This window comes from Eleginops maclovinus, chromosome 1, assembly GCF_036324505.1.
Source record: "Eleginops maclovinus isolate JMC-PN-2008 ecotype Puerto Natales chromosome 1, JC_Emac_rtc_rv5, whole genome shotgun sequence".
In the NCBI taxonomy this organism is placed as follows: Eukaryota; Metazoa; Chordata; class Actinopteri; order Perciformes; family Eleginopidae; genus Eleginops; species Eleginops maclovinus.
Genome location: NC_086349.1, coordinates 4,114,699 through 4,126,885, shown reverse-complemented (window position 1 = coordinate 4,126,885; position 12,187 = coordinate 4,114,699). Strand labels below are relative to the sequence as shown.

The 12,187-nt window shown below is 45.0% G+C and overlaps 1 long non-coding RNA gene across 1 annotated transcript; it reads right to left on the bottom strand.

The window, feature by feature from the left end:
* Positions 1-10,047: 10,047 nt before the first annotated feature.
* LOC134858385 (uncharacterized) lies at positions 10,048-11,945 on the bottom strand. Its single transcript, XR_010164957.1, has 4 exons — positions 11,286-11,945; positions 10,931-11,029; positions 10,650-10,730; positions 10,048-10,473 (listed from the first exon to the last, which is right to left on the bottom strand). It is a non-coding gene; the product is annotated as an uncharacterized LOC134858385 (long non-coding RNA).
* Positions 11,946-12,187: the final 242 nt, after the last annotated feature.

Below are 12,187 nucleotides of genomic sequence, written 5' to 3'. Positions count from 1 at the left end.
CTTTTTCAGTGCGAAAAAGAAATAAGGGCAAGGGGATTCGAAATTAAAAGGGCTTCCCAAACCCCCAAAAAAGTGGGTTTTGACTTAAAAAAAAATAACAGACTACAAAAGGCAACGAGTGGGGGCGGGGAAAATGTCTGCATCTCCTTTCCCAAAAGAAAGGAAACAAAATTTTTTTGCACCTTTTTGAAGCCCCCCGGTGTGGGCACCAAAAGGGCCCCGGATCCCTGGGTCCCCTGGTTTTTTAAACCAAATTCAGATGTGGGGTAGATCTCGAAAAGGATCAACCCCCAAGGGGTTTCCCGGGGCCCGTGGCTTTCCCTGGCCGTGCCTCAAGGTGTGTCAGTTCAGTGGCCGATGTGTTTTACAGACATTTTCAATAGGGCAAATGCTCCAGGGCTGTGTCCCCCCAAAGTTTTAAAAGAGTCCATATTTTCCCTGCCCCAAAAAAAACAAAACCCATCTTTCCCCCCAAAGATTACCGCCCAAATTGCACTCACCTCCCTCATATTTAAGTGTTTGAGCGGTAAATCAAAACTTTTTCACCTCCCCCTCCTGACTCACTGGAACCCCCCCCGCCAAATTTGCCCACAGGGCAAACAGGTCCACGGATGATTGCCATCTCCCCCCACCCCCCACACTGCCCTCCCCCACCCGGACCAGAGGAACAATTTTGTAAAAGCGTTTATTGATTCCCTTCAGGCATTCAAAACCATTGTGCCCCTCCAAGGTCTTTATTTAAACCCCAGGGACCCTTTGGCCTTTAAAAAGGGGCCCCCTGTGGGCGGAAATGACTTTCCCGCGGGCAGATCCCGGGGAGTGCCCGATGGGGAACATCAATCCCCCAAACCCTTTAACCCCCAAAACCGGGGGCCCCCTCCCCCCCCGGGGGGGTGTGGGTCGCCCCCTTCCCTTTCTCCCCGTTCCCGCCCCGGGGGCTGCGTGGCCCCCACACAGCCCAACACCATCATCCAAATTTGCTGACGCCCCGAACCGTAAACGGCCTGATACAAAACGGGACGAGCCGGCGTACAGAGAGGAGGTCCCGAGCCCGACATCTTGGTGCCCGGACAAAAAACCCCCATCTCAACGTCAAACCCAAAAAAAGGAGCTGATTGTGGATACGGGAAGAGGAGAGAGAAAGGGACACACACCCATCACCTCGACGGGGCTCCTGTGGAGAGAGTCAAACAGGGTTCAGGTTCCTCGGGGTAAACATCCAGTAGGAAACCTTTACATGGCCAAACACACCAGGGTCATATCCAAGGGCGGCCCCCGCAGCGGGTCTTTTTTCCCCCGCCCGGCTGCCCGGGAAGGGTTAACATGGACTCCGGGATACTCTGCAAATTCTACCCGGGGCACCATCGAGAGTATCCAACTGGCTGCATCACCCCCTGGTTTTTGGCAGTTTTTCAAAGCCCTCAAACCCAAAAAACCCCAAAAGGGGTGGTGAAAACTGCTCAGAAACACCAGGCGGAGCTGCCATCCATGGGGGGACCCCTTTTTACCCAGCGGTGGTAGGAAGAAGGCCCGGGAAAGGGTATTAAAGGGCCCCCCCCCAAACCCCAGCCAAAAAATCTGTTCTGTCTGCCCGCCGTCTGGGAGCGGGACCCCCAGCCCGGGCCAAAAACCAACCGATTTAGGGGGAGTTTTATACCACAGGCATAAGACTGTGAAATCCCGAGTGGTGGAAAGTCTCCCCACATCTTTTAAAAGCACAAACTCCAAAAAATACATATATATTATAAAATCGGCATACAATCTGTTTAATTTCACATATCAAATATTATACATATCTGCCATATACATCTTTCTTTACATAAATATGCATCTTTCCTTTCCCACCCCATTCAACAGAGTAAAGTATTTAAATACTCTTAAAATTTTTTTCCCCCTATGTATTTTTTTTTTACATCCTCAAATCCCTTTTGTGGTTTTTTATTGTAAATATTCTTTTCTTTTTTTTGCACTATTTTTTTTTATTTATTTGCACCAATTTTTGGGTTTAGTTGTTGGAGGGGCATTTGGGCTAAGTTTTTTTATTGCCAACAAAAATTTCTGTATCTGCTGTGCAATGAAAAATAAAACCTTAAACCTTGAAACCTTTTAAAAAACCCTTGAAATAAACCCTCAAGGGGTTTTTTTGTTCCCCCTGTGGGGGCCCCTTCTCTAAATTTTGTGGTAGCAGATGCACAAAAAGCTCAACCCAAGGCAAAAATGTTAAATTCCGGGTTTCCCCAAAAACGAAGGGCCCCTCATTTTAAGCCCGCACGTTAAGACGAGCCGAAAACCTGGCCCCACACAGATGGGGGAACCGGGAAAACAGTGTCCCGGGTGTAAAAATTTTTAGCGGGCGAAGTCAGAGAGGGTCTGCAGAGGGAGGAATTTCAGCCACAAAATGCAGTTTTTTGGAAATTTAGGACAGTTTCCCAAGCTGAAGAGGTAGGGTCTTTAAAAATTTTGCCCTTTGCAGTATGGTTTTGGGATGACTATTTTTGTCAAAAATTTTGCATGCAGCCGAATGTTGCAGTCCCGTTTTCCCTGCCCTTTGGATGTGGCCTTTCCCGCTCTTAAAAGGGGCAAAACGCCTTTCTCACCCTCTATAGGGGAATGGATTTAGTTCCCGGCCCCCGGTCCCCAGCAAAGAAACCCCCTGTGAGGAGAAGAATGTGGGAAAAGCCTTTAAAACGAAGAGGCTTTCGAAAGGGCAAAGAGACAGTAATTTCCCAAGAATCACTGATGGGGGGGGTGCAAATTTTTAAAATAAATTGGGAAAATTTTCCCTTTTTTAAAATTTGGGGTTGATGTGGCGGTTGAATCATTACAAGAACGTTTCAAAACCTTAGGTGATGTTGAGGATAAGTTTGGAGTGCTGGTGAACTTCCCTAATCTCCCAGAAGAAGAGCTCACAAAGAAATGTGAAGCCCTCAGTCAAACCCTGAGCTGTGGTGGGCAGTCAGACCTGGATGGGAGGGAATTAGCAATGGAAATGCAGAATTTCCCTGATTTGCCAAAAGCTAGCATGACCACTCTGGAAGTTCTAAGTTTGACAAGAAATCAGGAGAAATGTTTCCAAACATGTGGGTTGCCCTCAGAATTGCTGCTACCCTTCCAGTAACAGTAGCTTCTGCAGAGAGAAGATTTTCAAAATTGAAATGAATTAAAACTTACCTTAGGTCAACAATGAGCCAGGAACGTCTCAATGGGCTTGCACTTATGAGTATCAACCAAGAGGTGTCAAGTCATATATCGTTCAATGACACCATTGACGAATTTGCCATCAGGAAGGCTAGGCCTGTACTATAATACTCCCTTGCACTATACCATGGCACACATTCTCCTTGAGCACCTTACAATGCACACTGAACCACTACAACTATGTTTAACCTCTTTGGTAGTAAAATGACACAGTACTTCATTTTTCAATTTGTTCATTGTTTATATTTTTTTTTCTTTCAAATTCTTAGTTTGATGAAGGTCTGTGCTTTCTAATTTATCTTTTAAATGTTCATTTCATTTATTTGGCAGGGACAGTGCAGAATGTATAAATGAGGCACATTAAAGTCACATGGCTAATTCAGTTGTTGGAGTTTGTAAAAAACGATTTGTGTTGATGTTCCAAAGTTACTGAAAATAAAAATGTTCTGAGACCATTCTATTGCCTGTGGTTAATGTAGGGGGGCACCATTTGTACCAACGTGCTCTGAAGGAATCAGACAGCACATAGCTCTGACAGCCAGGCAGTTCCGCCCACAGGGTTAACCGCTGTCACCTCGAAGGTAATCGGAGGCAGTCAGGTTCTCAGAATATAGGTCGGAGACCGGTTGCCCTTGCAAACTCGGCTAAGTAGCTATTATGAGGTCAACGTGACGTCATTTTCCGAATGCCGTTCCCTGATAATGGTATTCGTGATGTCACTTATGACGTCCTTAACTTTTAGAACCCACGTGACTGTGACGCTATGTGCGTCAGAGCTCCAAAGCTCAAATTTTTTAGGACATATTTTGACTTTTTTCTAAATGACATACAAAATGGTTTCATAACAAATGTTGTATGTGCAATATGTAACCGGAGGTCTTCTACCTGTGTGCCGCTGCTTGGCACCGTGCCAGCGCACTAATTGTGCGCACTGTCTATATAAGCAGATGTGGCAAACTTGGTCTTCCCCCTTTCTGCCTCTCTTGTGTCTAATCTGCAAAACATGCCGCGAAGCCAAAGTACCAATTGAGCTTTCAGCGGGAAAAATGTGGACTGAATGGAAGTTGGACTACCTCAAGCGTCACATTCAGCAGAAAAGTCATTTGAAAGCTATTGGAATTGTACGAAGACTCAAGATGGGACAGGGGATTGGTACATTATTGCAGGAGAGCGCAAAAGACCGAGAGACAAGGAACGAGCTGTCACACAAAACAAAATCTGACCACGAGCAAGTTAAAATTCTCATTGAAAATATTTTACTGGCCATCAAAATGAATGCATCAATGTTGTCAGTTCAACAAATCCACAATCACATGGCAAAGTATGTGAGTATACCAGAAAGCTGGCGAAGCAAAAACTATGCCTTTTAATTTGTGAACTCAATCGATGAGACAGTGCAGAATAAGACTATGTGCAGTGTTAAAAATGCACCCTGGCATACCCTGATAGTAGATGAGAGCACAGACATATCAGTACACAAAATGCTGGTCATACATATTAAATACAGGGAGGAAAATGATGTTAACTATAAAACTGTGTTTGGTGGCATCATCCAGCTGACAGGATGCACTGCTTGTGATATTGTGGAGGCAATAACTCAGTTTTACTCCAAACATGGACTGGACATGCAGAGAAGGGTGATGCTGTCCTCCGATGGTGCCTCAGTTATGCTAGGAAAACACAACGGAGTTGCGGCTTTGTTAAAGCACCAAATACCACACCTAACTGAACAACATTGTGTGGCCCATAGAGAGGACTTGGGCATTGATGATGCCTGGAAAAATATACCTTTGATGCGAGATGTGGAAACTCTTCTTAGAACTGTGTATTCCACTTTCTCTCGGTCCACTGTGAAGAGGGGCAAAATGGAGGACCTAGCAAAGATTCTTGATGAAGTTACACTGTCATTCAGGCCTCTGAACGAAGTGCGATGGCTGTCGCGGCACCAAACTGTCAATGCTGTTCTGAGGAACTGCACTGTGCTTACAGAATTCTGCAGAAGAGAATTCACCGACAACAGAGATCCAGTGGCCAAGTACTGCTACAAAAAGCTGAGTGATTCAAAGTTCAAGGTAACTCTCACTGCTTTGGCAGATGTTTTGGGTGAGCTAGCACAACTCTGCCTCACTTTACAAAGACGCAACCTGACTGTGATGGAAGGACACTGCTTTGCTAGAGCGAAGATTGAGAAGTTGCGTTCCCAGTACTTGAACGAGAAGGATGTACAGTGGAGTGACCGTGTCAAAGAGGCAATGGGGACCTCATCAGCTGATGGCAGAAATACTGGTGAGATTACTCTTTTCATTCGTAAGCTCTGTGATCACATGGATGCTCGTTTTCCAGAGGATGAATTAAAGGAGTGGTCTGTATTTGACATTGAAGCATTGAGCTCAGACATCCGTTTTGACTATGGATCAGCAGACATTGCCACACTGGCAAAGAAGTATGAGGCCATTCTCAACCACCCACAGTCTATGGAGGCCATCAACAGTCAATATGCTGAATTCAAGTACATAATGAAGCAAAAACTCAAACAATCAGCACATTCTCAGATATGGTTGCTGCAGCTTCCAGTGCAGATTGTGAAAGAGGATTTAGTCTAATGAATCATATCAAAACAGCATCCAGAAATCGTCTTGAAGTGGCACATTTGGACCAGCTGATGCGCATAAAGTCAAAGCAAGAAGCAGACGAAGCCATCAACCTGGACCAAGTGTACAACCATTGGAGAAGTGAGAAGGACAGACGTGAAAAATAAGGTAAAATTAAAGTCAAATTTGTGCATATTCTAGTGTCATTTATTACGATTTTTTATTTATGGATATTAATCATTAAATGCTGTTACTACTAGATAATTTATGGGTAGTAGAAATGCTAATAAAAAAAACTGTGTAATGATGTATTTTACAGACAAAGAGTAACAGGAGTTTAAACTGTATCACAAGCAACAGCACATGTCATTGAGCAAAATGTGAATGTTTTAATGTGTGTTATGTCTGAAAGGTGTATGTGTCTCTTTTCTTCCAGAACAGGACCCTCAGCCAGGCCACATCTGATGTTGCTCACAGTGGTGCTCAGGGAGCTTGCCTGTATGCTCGGACACTTGAAAAATTAGACGGAACATTGCTTGCAGGTAAGTTATTCACTTCTTGTTTCTCCTCCCTCTCTTTCTTTCTCCCTATCTCCTGTGTACAGTATATGTGTACCGTTTTTTTTTCTCTCCCTCTCTCTCTGTCACGTGTGTGCTCTCTCTCTCTCTCTCTCCATCTCGTGTGTGTATGTTGTTTTCTCTCTCTCCCTCTCTCTTTCACCTGTGTGTGTATGTGTGCTGTTCTCTCTCTCTCACCATCTCCTGTGTGTGTGTGTGTGTGTGTGTATGTTGTTGTTCTCTCTCTCTCCCTCTCTTTCACCTGTGTGTGTGTGTGTGTGTGTGTGTGTGTGTGTGTATGTTGTTGTTCTCTCTCTCTCCCTCTCTTTCACCTGTGTGTGTGTGTGTGTGTGTGTGCACTGGTTCTCTGTGTTGTTAATAAAGATGTACTGAAATGTTTAACACCTTGTGCTTTCCATGGGGGGAGAGCAGTATGTCTCCTGTTCAGTGGTCTTGCCAGCCTTACGCCACTTGTTCAGAGTTATGGAGCCCTCAGACGATGATCCAGTTTATCTTCTGATGTTCAAGAAGGCCTTTACCACAGACCTAGCTCAACGGAAGGATAGCACCAACCTCAAATGGCTGAAGATCACTACTGCCCTTGACCCTAGGTTTAAAGACCTTAAGTGCCTTCCAAAAGATGAAAGGAGTGAGGTGTGGGCCTCAGTACGTGACCTGAGGATGAGAGAGACACATGCACAACAACCACCTGCTGAGACAACAGAGGAGCCGTCACCAAAGAAGAGGAGGAGGATGTCCATGTTGCTGTGTTCTTCTGATTCAGATACAGATGACTGTTGTGGTCACAGCAGTCTGCTGTGTTTTTCCTCCTCCTGGGTTTGCCACTCCCCCTGTCGGTCTCACTTCACACCTGGCCGTCATCTGCAATCATGCTCACCTGGTCGTCATCTCCAATCAACTCCCCTTCATAAACCCTTGGATTCCCTGCTGTCGGTGCCAGATCGTACTTCGCTCTACAGTGGTAATGATACGTACCCGGCTCCAGTTTACCTTGTTACCTTGTTACCTTGTTACCTTGTTACCTCGCTACCGAACTCTCGTCTCTTGTTGCCTTTGACCACAACCTAACTCTGTTTCCCTCTGCCTGCAGTTATCCGGATCACGCACTCCAGCTCGCCTGCCTCACCCTCCCCCCGGCTTCCGCGTCCTCTACCTGCTCCTCCACCTCACTCAATAAACCCCCTTGCATCAATTCAACACCGTCTCTTGTCTGCTCTTGGGTTCAGAATCGTTATCATAACAGAACGATCTGGCCAAGATGGACCCAGCGGACATGGACAGCATCCGCGGAGCTCTCGCCGCCCAAGGCACTCAGGTTGCTGAGCACAGCCAAGCCCTCCGGGAAGCTATGGAAGCCTTTAAGAATCTCGCTACCCGAGTCACTCAGATGGGTGCGCAATTGGACTTACTAGCCCCCCTTACCACAGCGCCTCCACCGTCAGCTTCACCTCCGCCGGCCCCCACTCTCCCGACACACCTGCCACGAGCTCGTGAGCCTCTCATTCCTGCGCCTGAGCGCTACGCTGGGGACATGGGTATGTGCAGAGCCTTTTTGATCCAGTGTTCACTAGTTTTCAGTCAGCAGCCCCTCACCTATCCCACTGAAAAGGCTAAGATCGCCTACATTCAGGCCCGTTTCTAGGATTTTGGGGGCCCTAGGCAAAGAAGTTGTTGGGGGCCTTTAAAAAAAAAATTTCCGCAATTCTGTGCGTTTTAATCACAAAAGAGGTCAAACATACACTGAAAAGTAGCCTTTATTATTTTTTTTATTTCCTACTGAAACTGCTGCTTGCGGCCCTTGGCCTCAGCAAATGCAGACACAATCCCCTCCAAGTCCAAAGACCTGCGGACGTCACTCTCAATTGACATGAGTGCCAGTCCAGAGAGCCTCTCTTGGCTCATAGTTGACCTCATGTAATTCTTTATGCGCTTCAGAGATGAAAAGCTCCTCTCTCCGGAGGCAACCGAGACAGGAAGGGTCAGAAGTAGGCGCAGTGCAATGCTTAAATTGCTGTACAGGTCCAACAGCTTCTCACTGTATATGTAGTCCAGCATTTTAAATGGGCACCTGGATACTTCATCTGGAAAGGTGTGGACAGCAGAGTTGATCTCCAATGCCAAGTCGTCTGCATCAATATCATGGAGGGTTTGTTCCACTTTCCTGCATCTCTCATGCAATTTCCCAGTCTTGATTGTGGCCCTCATGATATCAATGCTGAACAGGAAGTCGTACAGGGCATACACCCCCTCCAGTCTGGAAAATCTGTCTTTTAGGCTGGTGATGGCAGTGTCAACCAAAGGCAGGAAGAAGTCCCTTCTGAAGGCCTCTTCTGGGGTCGATTGGGTTTCATCTGTACTCTCGTAAAGGAACTGCCTTTTCTTTTTACGTTGCCTTTTCTCAGGCAATTTCCTCTCAATTTCCAGATCTTCTGCAATCTCCATTGCATCCGTTTGGCTTGATGCGAGTCCATTTTCCCTGAAATCTTCTAGGTACTCTGTCACTCCCTCGGTTTCTTTTTTCAGTGTTTGCATTGAAACATCCGGGCTCTGGAGGAGCTTGCTCATATGGTTAACCTGATACAAAACGTTGTACCAGGTTATTGTGCACAGAAGAAAGGACCATGTTTTAAGCTCACCATGTAAGCTTTTTGCTGAGGACATGGTCTCTGAGTCCCCCTTCTCTGTAGCATATGTCTCCAGTGCTGACAGTCCGTCTAGTATTTCAGGTAGATGGTACCGCACTACCTTCACACTGTCAATTCGGGCCTCCCATCTCGTCCCTGAAAGTGGCTTAAGGGTGAGCTGCTTCACATGCTGCTTCAAAATTGCCCAGCGGTGCACAGAGGAACTGAAAAGGTTGTACAGTCGTTGCAGCATACCAAAAAAAGACATGGACAACACTGAAGACTTGGCAGCATCTGACACAACCAGATTTAGTGTGTGACTGCTGCATGGGATGCATAGCGCCTTGTTGTTCAGCTCTAAAATTCTTGCCTGCACACCCTGTTTGTGGCCCATCATATTGCTGCCATTGTCGTATGACTGCCCACGGCAATCTGAAATGCTGAGGTTGTGCTTCTCCAACTGGTCAAGCAGGATTTCACTGAGCCCTTTACCAGTTGTGTCTTCAACATGTACAAATCCCAAAAAATGCTCAGCAATAGAAACAGGTGTTTCACAGTTGACAATCCTGAGAACAACAGAAAGTTGTTCCTTGTGGCTGATGTCAGGAGTGCAATCCATGATCACGGAGAAGTATTTTGCTTTGTGCACTCTTCTTGCAATCTCCTGTAGGATTTTGTCTCCGACCAGCTGAATGATTTCGTTCTGAATGACTCCACTCAGGTAATGCACCTTTGTCTCTTTGCATTGTATTCGTCTGATGTGTTCATTCATTACCGGATCAAACTGTGCTAGGAGTTCCACTTGAGCCAGAAAATTCCCATTGTGGCGATCATACACGGTACTGGTAGTTCCTCTCAAAGCCTGGTTGCGTTCTGCCAGATGGGAAACTATGGCAATCACTCTCCGAATTACGCCTTTCCAGTGTTCAACTTCAAGTTGCATCAACTCCATCTGTCTTTGATCAATCAGTGTACTGGTTTGCAGTCTCCTCTGAAGGTCGTGCCACTTTTTCACATTGTCACAGTGCACCTTTGTGCACTCGTGTTTTTTTAGGCGATAGGAAAGGTTCTTCCATCCACCGTAGCCACAGGTCGTTAAGGCATTGTCACGCTCACGCTTCCCGAAAACAGTACAAGGGAAACAGAACACTCCATCTGTGTGGATGGAATACACCAGCCACGATCGATGTATATTCTCACCATTTTTCATGGTTCTTTTGTAACTGTCCTTGGTGAATCTTCGAGGAGGATTGTCTAAGTTTTGCGGGAATTCAATGTCCATGATTTGCACAGGTCCTTTTTTGACTATTTCACAGCGCATACTGCTTGTTAGGACACTGGGCCAACATCCTGGGTCATCACTTAATGTGGTGCTTGCAATACCTACAGGTACCCCAGTTCTGGATGGTGGGGTGGTCTCTGCCATGTCAATGTCATCTTCCTCTTTGTCCTCCTCATGAAGTGGAGATGGAGTTGATGGCACTGTTGAAAACATATAGTTGCAAATTAATTTATAGCACAATTGCCATGTGGTAAGTACAGCAACTAGGGAATGGTGATCTACTTGTATAATGCTTTAAAAAGAAAGGGTCATTTTAATACACTTTCATAGCACATGGGTGTTAGGTGATAAGTTGAAATTGTGCGGCTTAATGCACCTTCTGTTGAACCACTGCTGGGAAGTGGTGTGGATGCTTCCACTTGCTCCTCCTCAAGTCGTGATGGAGTTGATGGCACTGCTGAAAAATATGTAATTACAAATTAATTCATGGCACAGTTTCATGTGTGAAGTACGACAACTAAATGCTTAAGGTATGGTGATCTACTTGTGTAACGCTTTATAGCAAATGGTCATTTTAATACACTTTCACAGCACATGCTGCTATAACTTTGGGTCACTATGATAGGTGATAAGTTGAAATTGTGCGGCTTAATGCACCTTCTGTTGAACCACTGCTGGGAAGTGGTGTGGACGCCGCAATGTTGTCTTCCACTTGCTCCTCCTCATAAACATGTGACGAAGACGATGTTGATGGCCCTGGTGCAAAAATAAATAAATACATAAATAATATTCTTTTTATTTATATTGCACATTTTGCATGCATTGATCTCAACAACTCAGTTATTCATTAACATTAGTGAATGTCCCACATATTTGAAATGTCCAGAAGACTCTGTGGGCAAGTGGAATGAATACACACAACTATGACTTGAATTAGAAAAATGTAAAGTCATTTTGATAACATCAAGTGTGTTGATAGAAGGCACTAATAATAGGTAGAAAAGAACGTTACCTTCAGTAGCACCAGAGACAACACTTGGTAGAGCGGGATGAAGAAATTTCAGCAATGCCCCTTGGAGAAAGAATAAGTACTGTATGATTAGCTTGGTTATTTTTCAAATGCTTTTGAAATCCTATCATTTTACAGTCTGATAATTGTGGTGAAATAGATATTAAAAGCATTACACACAGTTCCTACTAGGCGGTTTAGTGGCGGTTTCTATACGACTACAGGTGAAGCACTGCTTCACCAAAAAAAAGTAAAAAAAATAATAATAATAAAATCTTACAATAATCCCGTTTTCACTGGTTTGAAAACAGAAATACAGTCACTAAGACGAGCTGTTTTCCTGAAATCAATTCTGTGAGTGGCAACAGCGCCATCCCCGCACCCGTGGTGTGTCTGTGTGTGTCTGTGTACTGTCTGTGTCCCATAGAAAAAGCTCAAAGCTATCGGTACAGTTTTTAACGGTGGTCCAGTGGTATTTACAGCTATCATGGAGACCAACAACAACAAACAGCAGAATAGGTTTAGAAAAGGATTAATTGACACTAAAGTGGCTGTTTTCTTCATGTGGCTGATCTGCGCCGGGATGTTAACCGTTAAAATGTAAATAAAGTAAGTAAATCAACCCAATGGTATTCTAGCAAAATTATTGTAAACTCCCATGTTAATCTCCTATTAAATAGCTAGCTACTACAGGATGGAATAACTATTTCACTGGTTGTCTCAAGGCTCTAACGACTGAAAACATATGTGAAGTTTATTTAGGATATTAAGAGGAATTAATCGTTGATCAATTTGGCCAGCTGATAACGTTATGAACTTATAGTGAAGTCAAAGGTAGCAGTTTAAGTTTGGTTAGCATGCTAGCATGCCAAACCACTGGTTCCTAGCTAGTCGTCGTTACAACC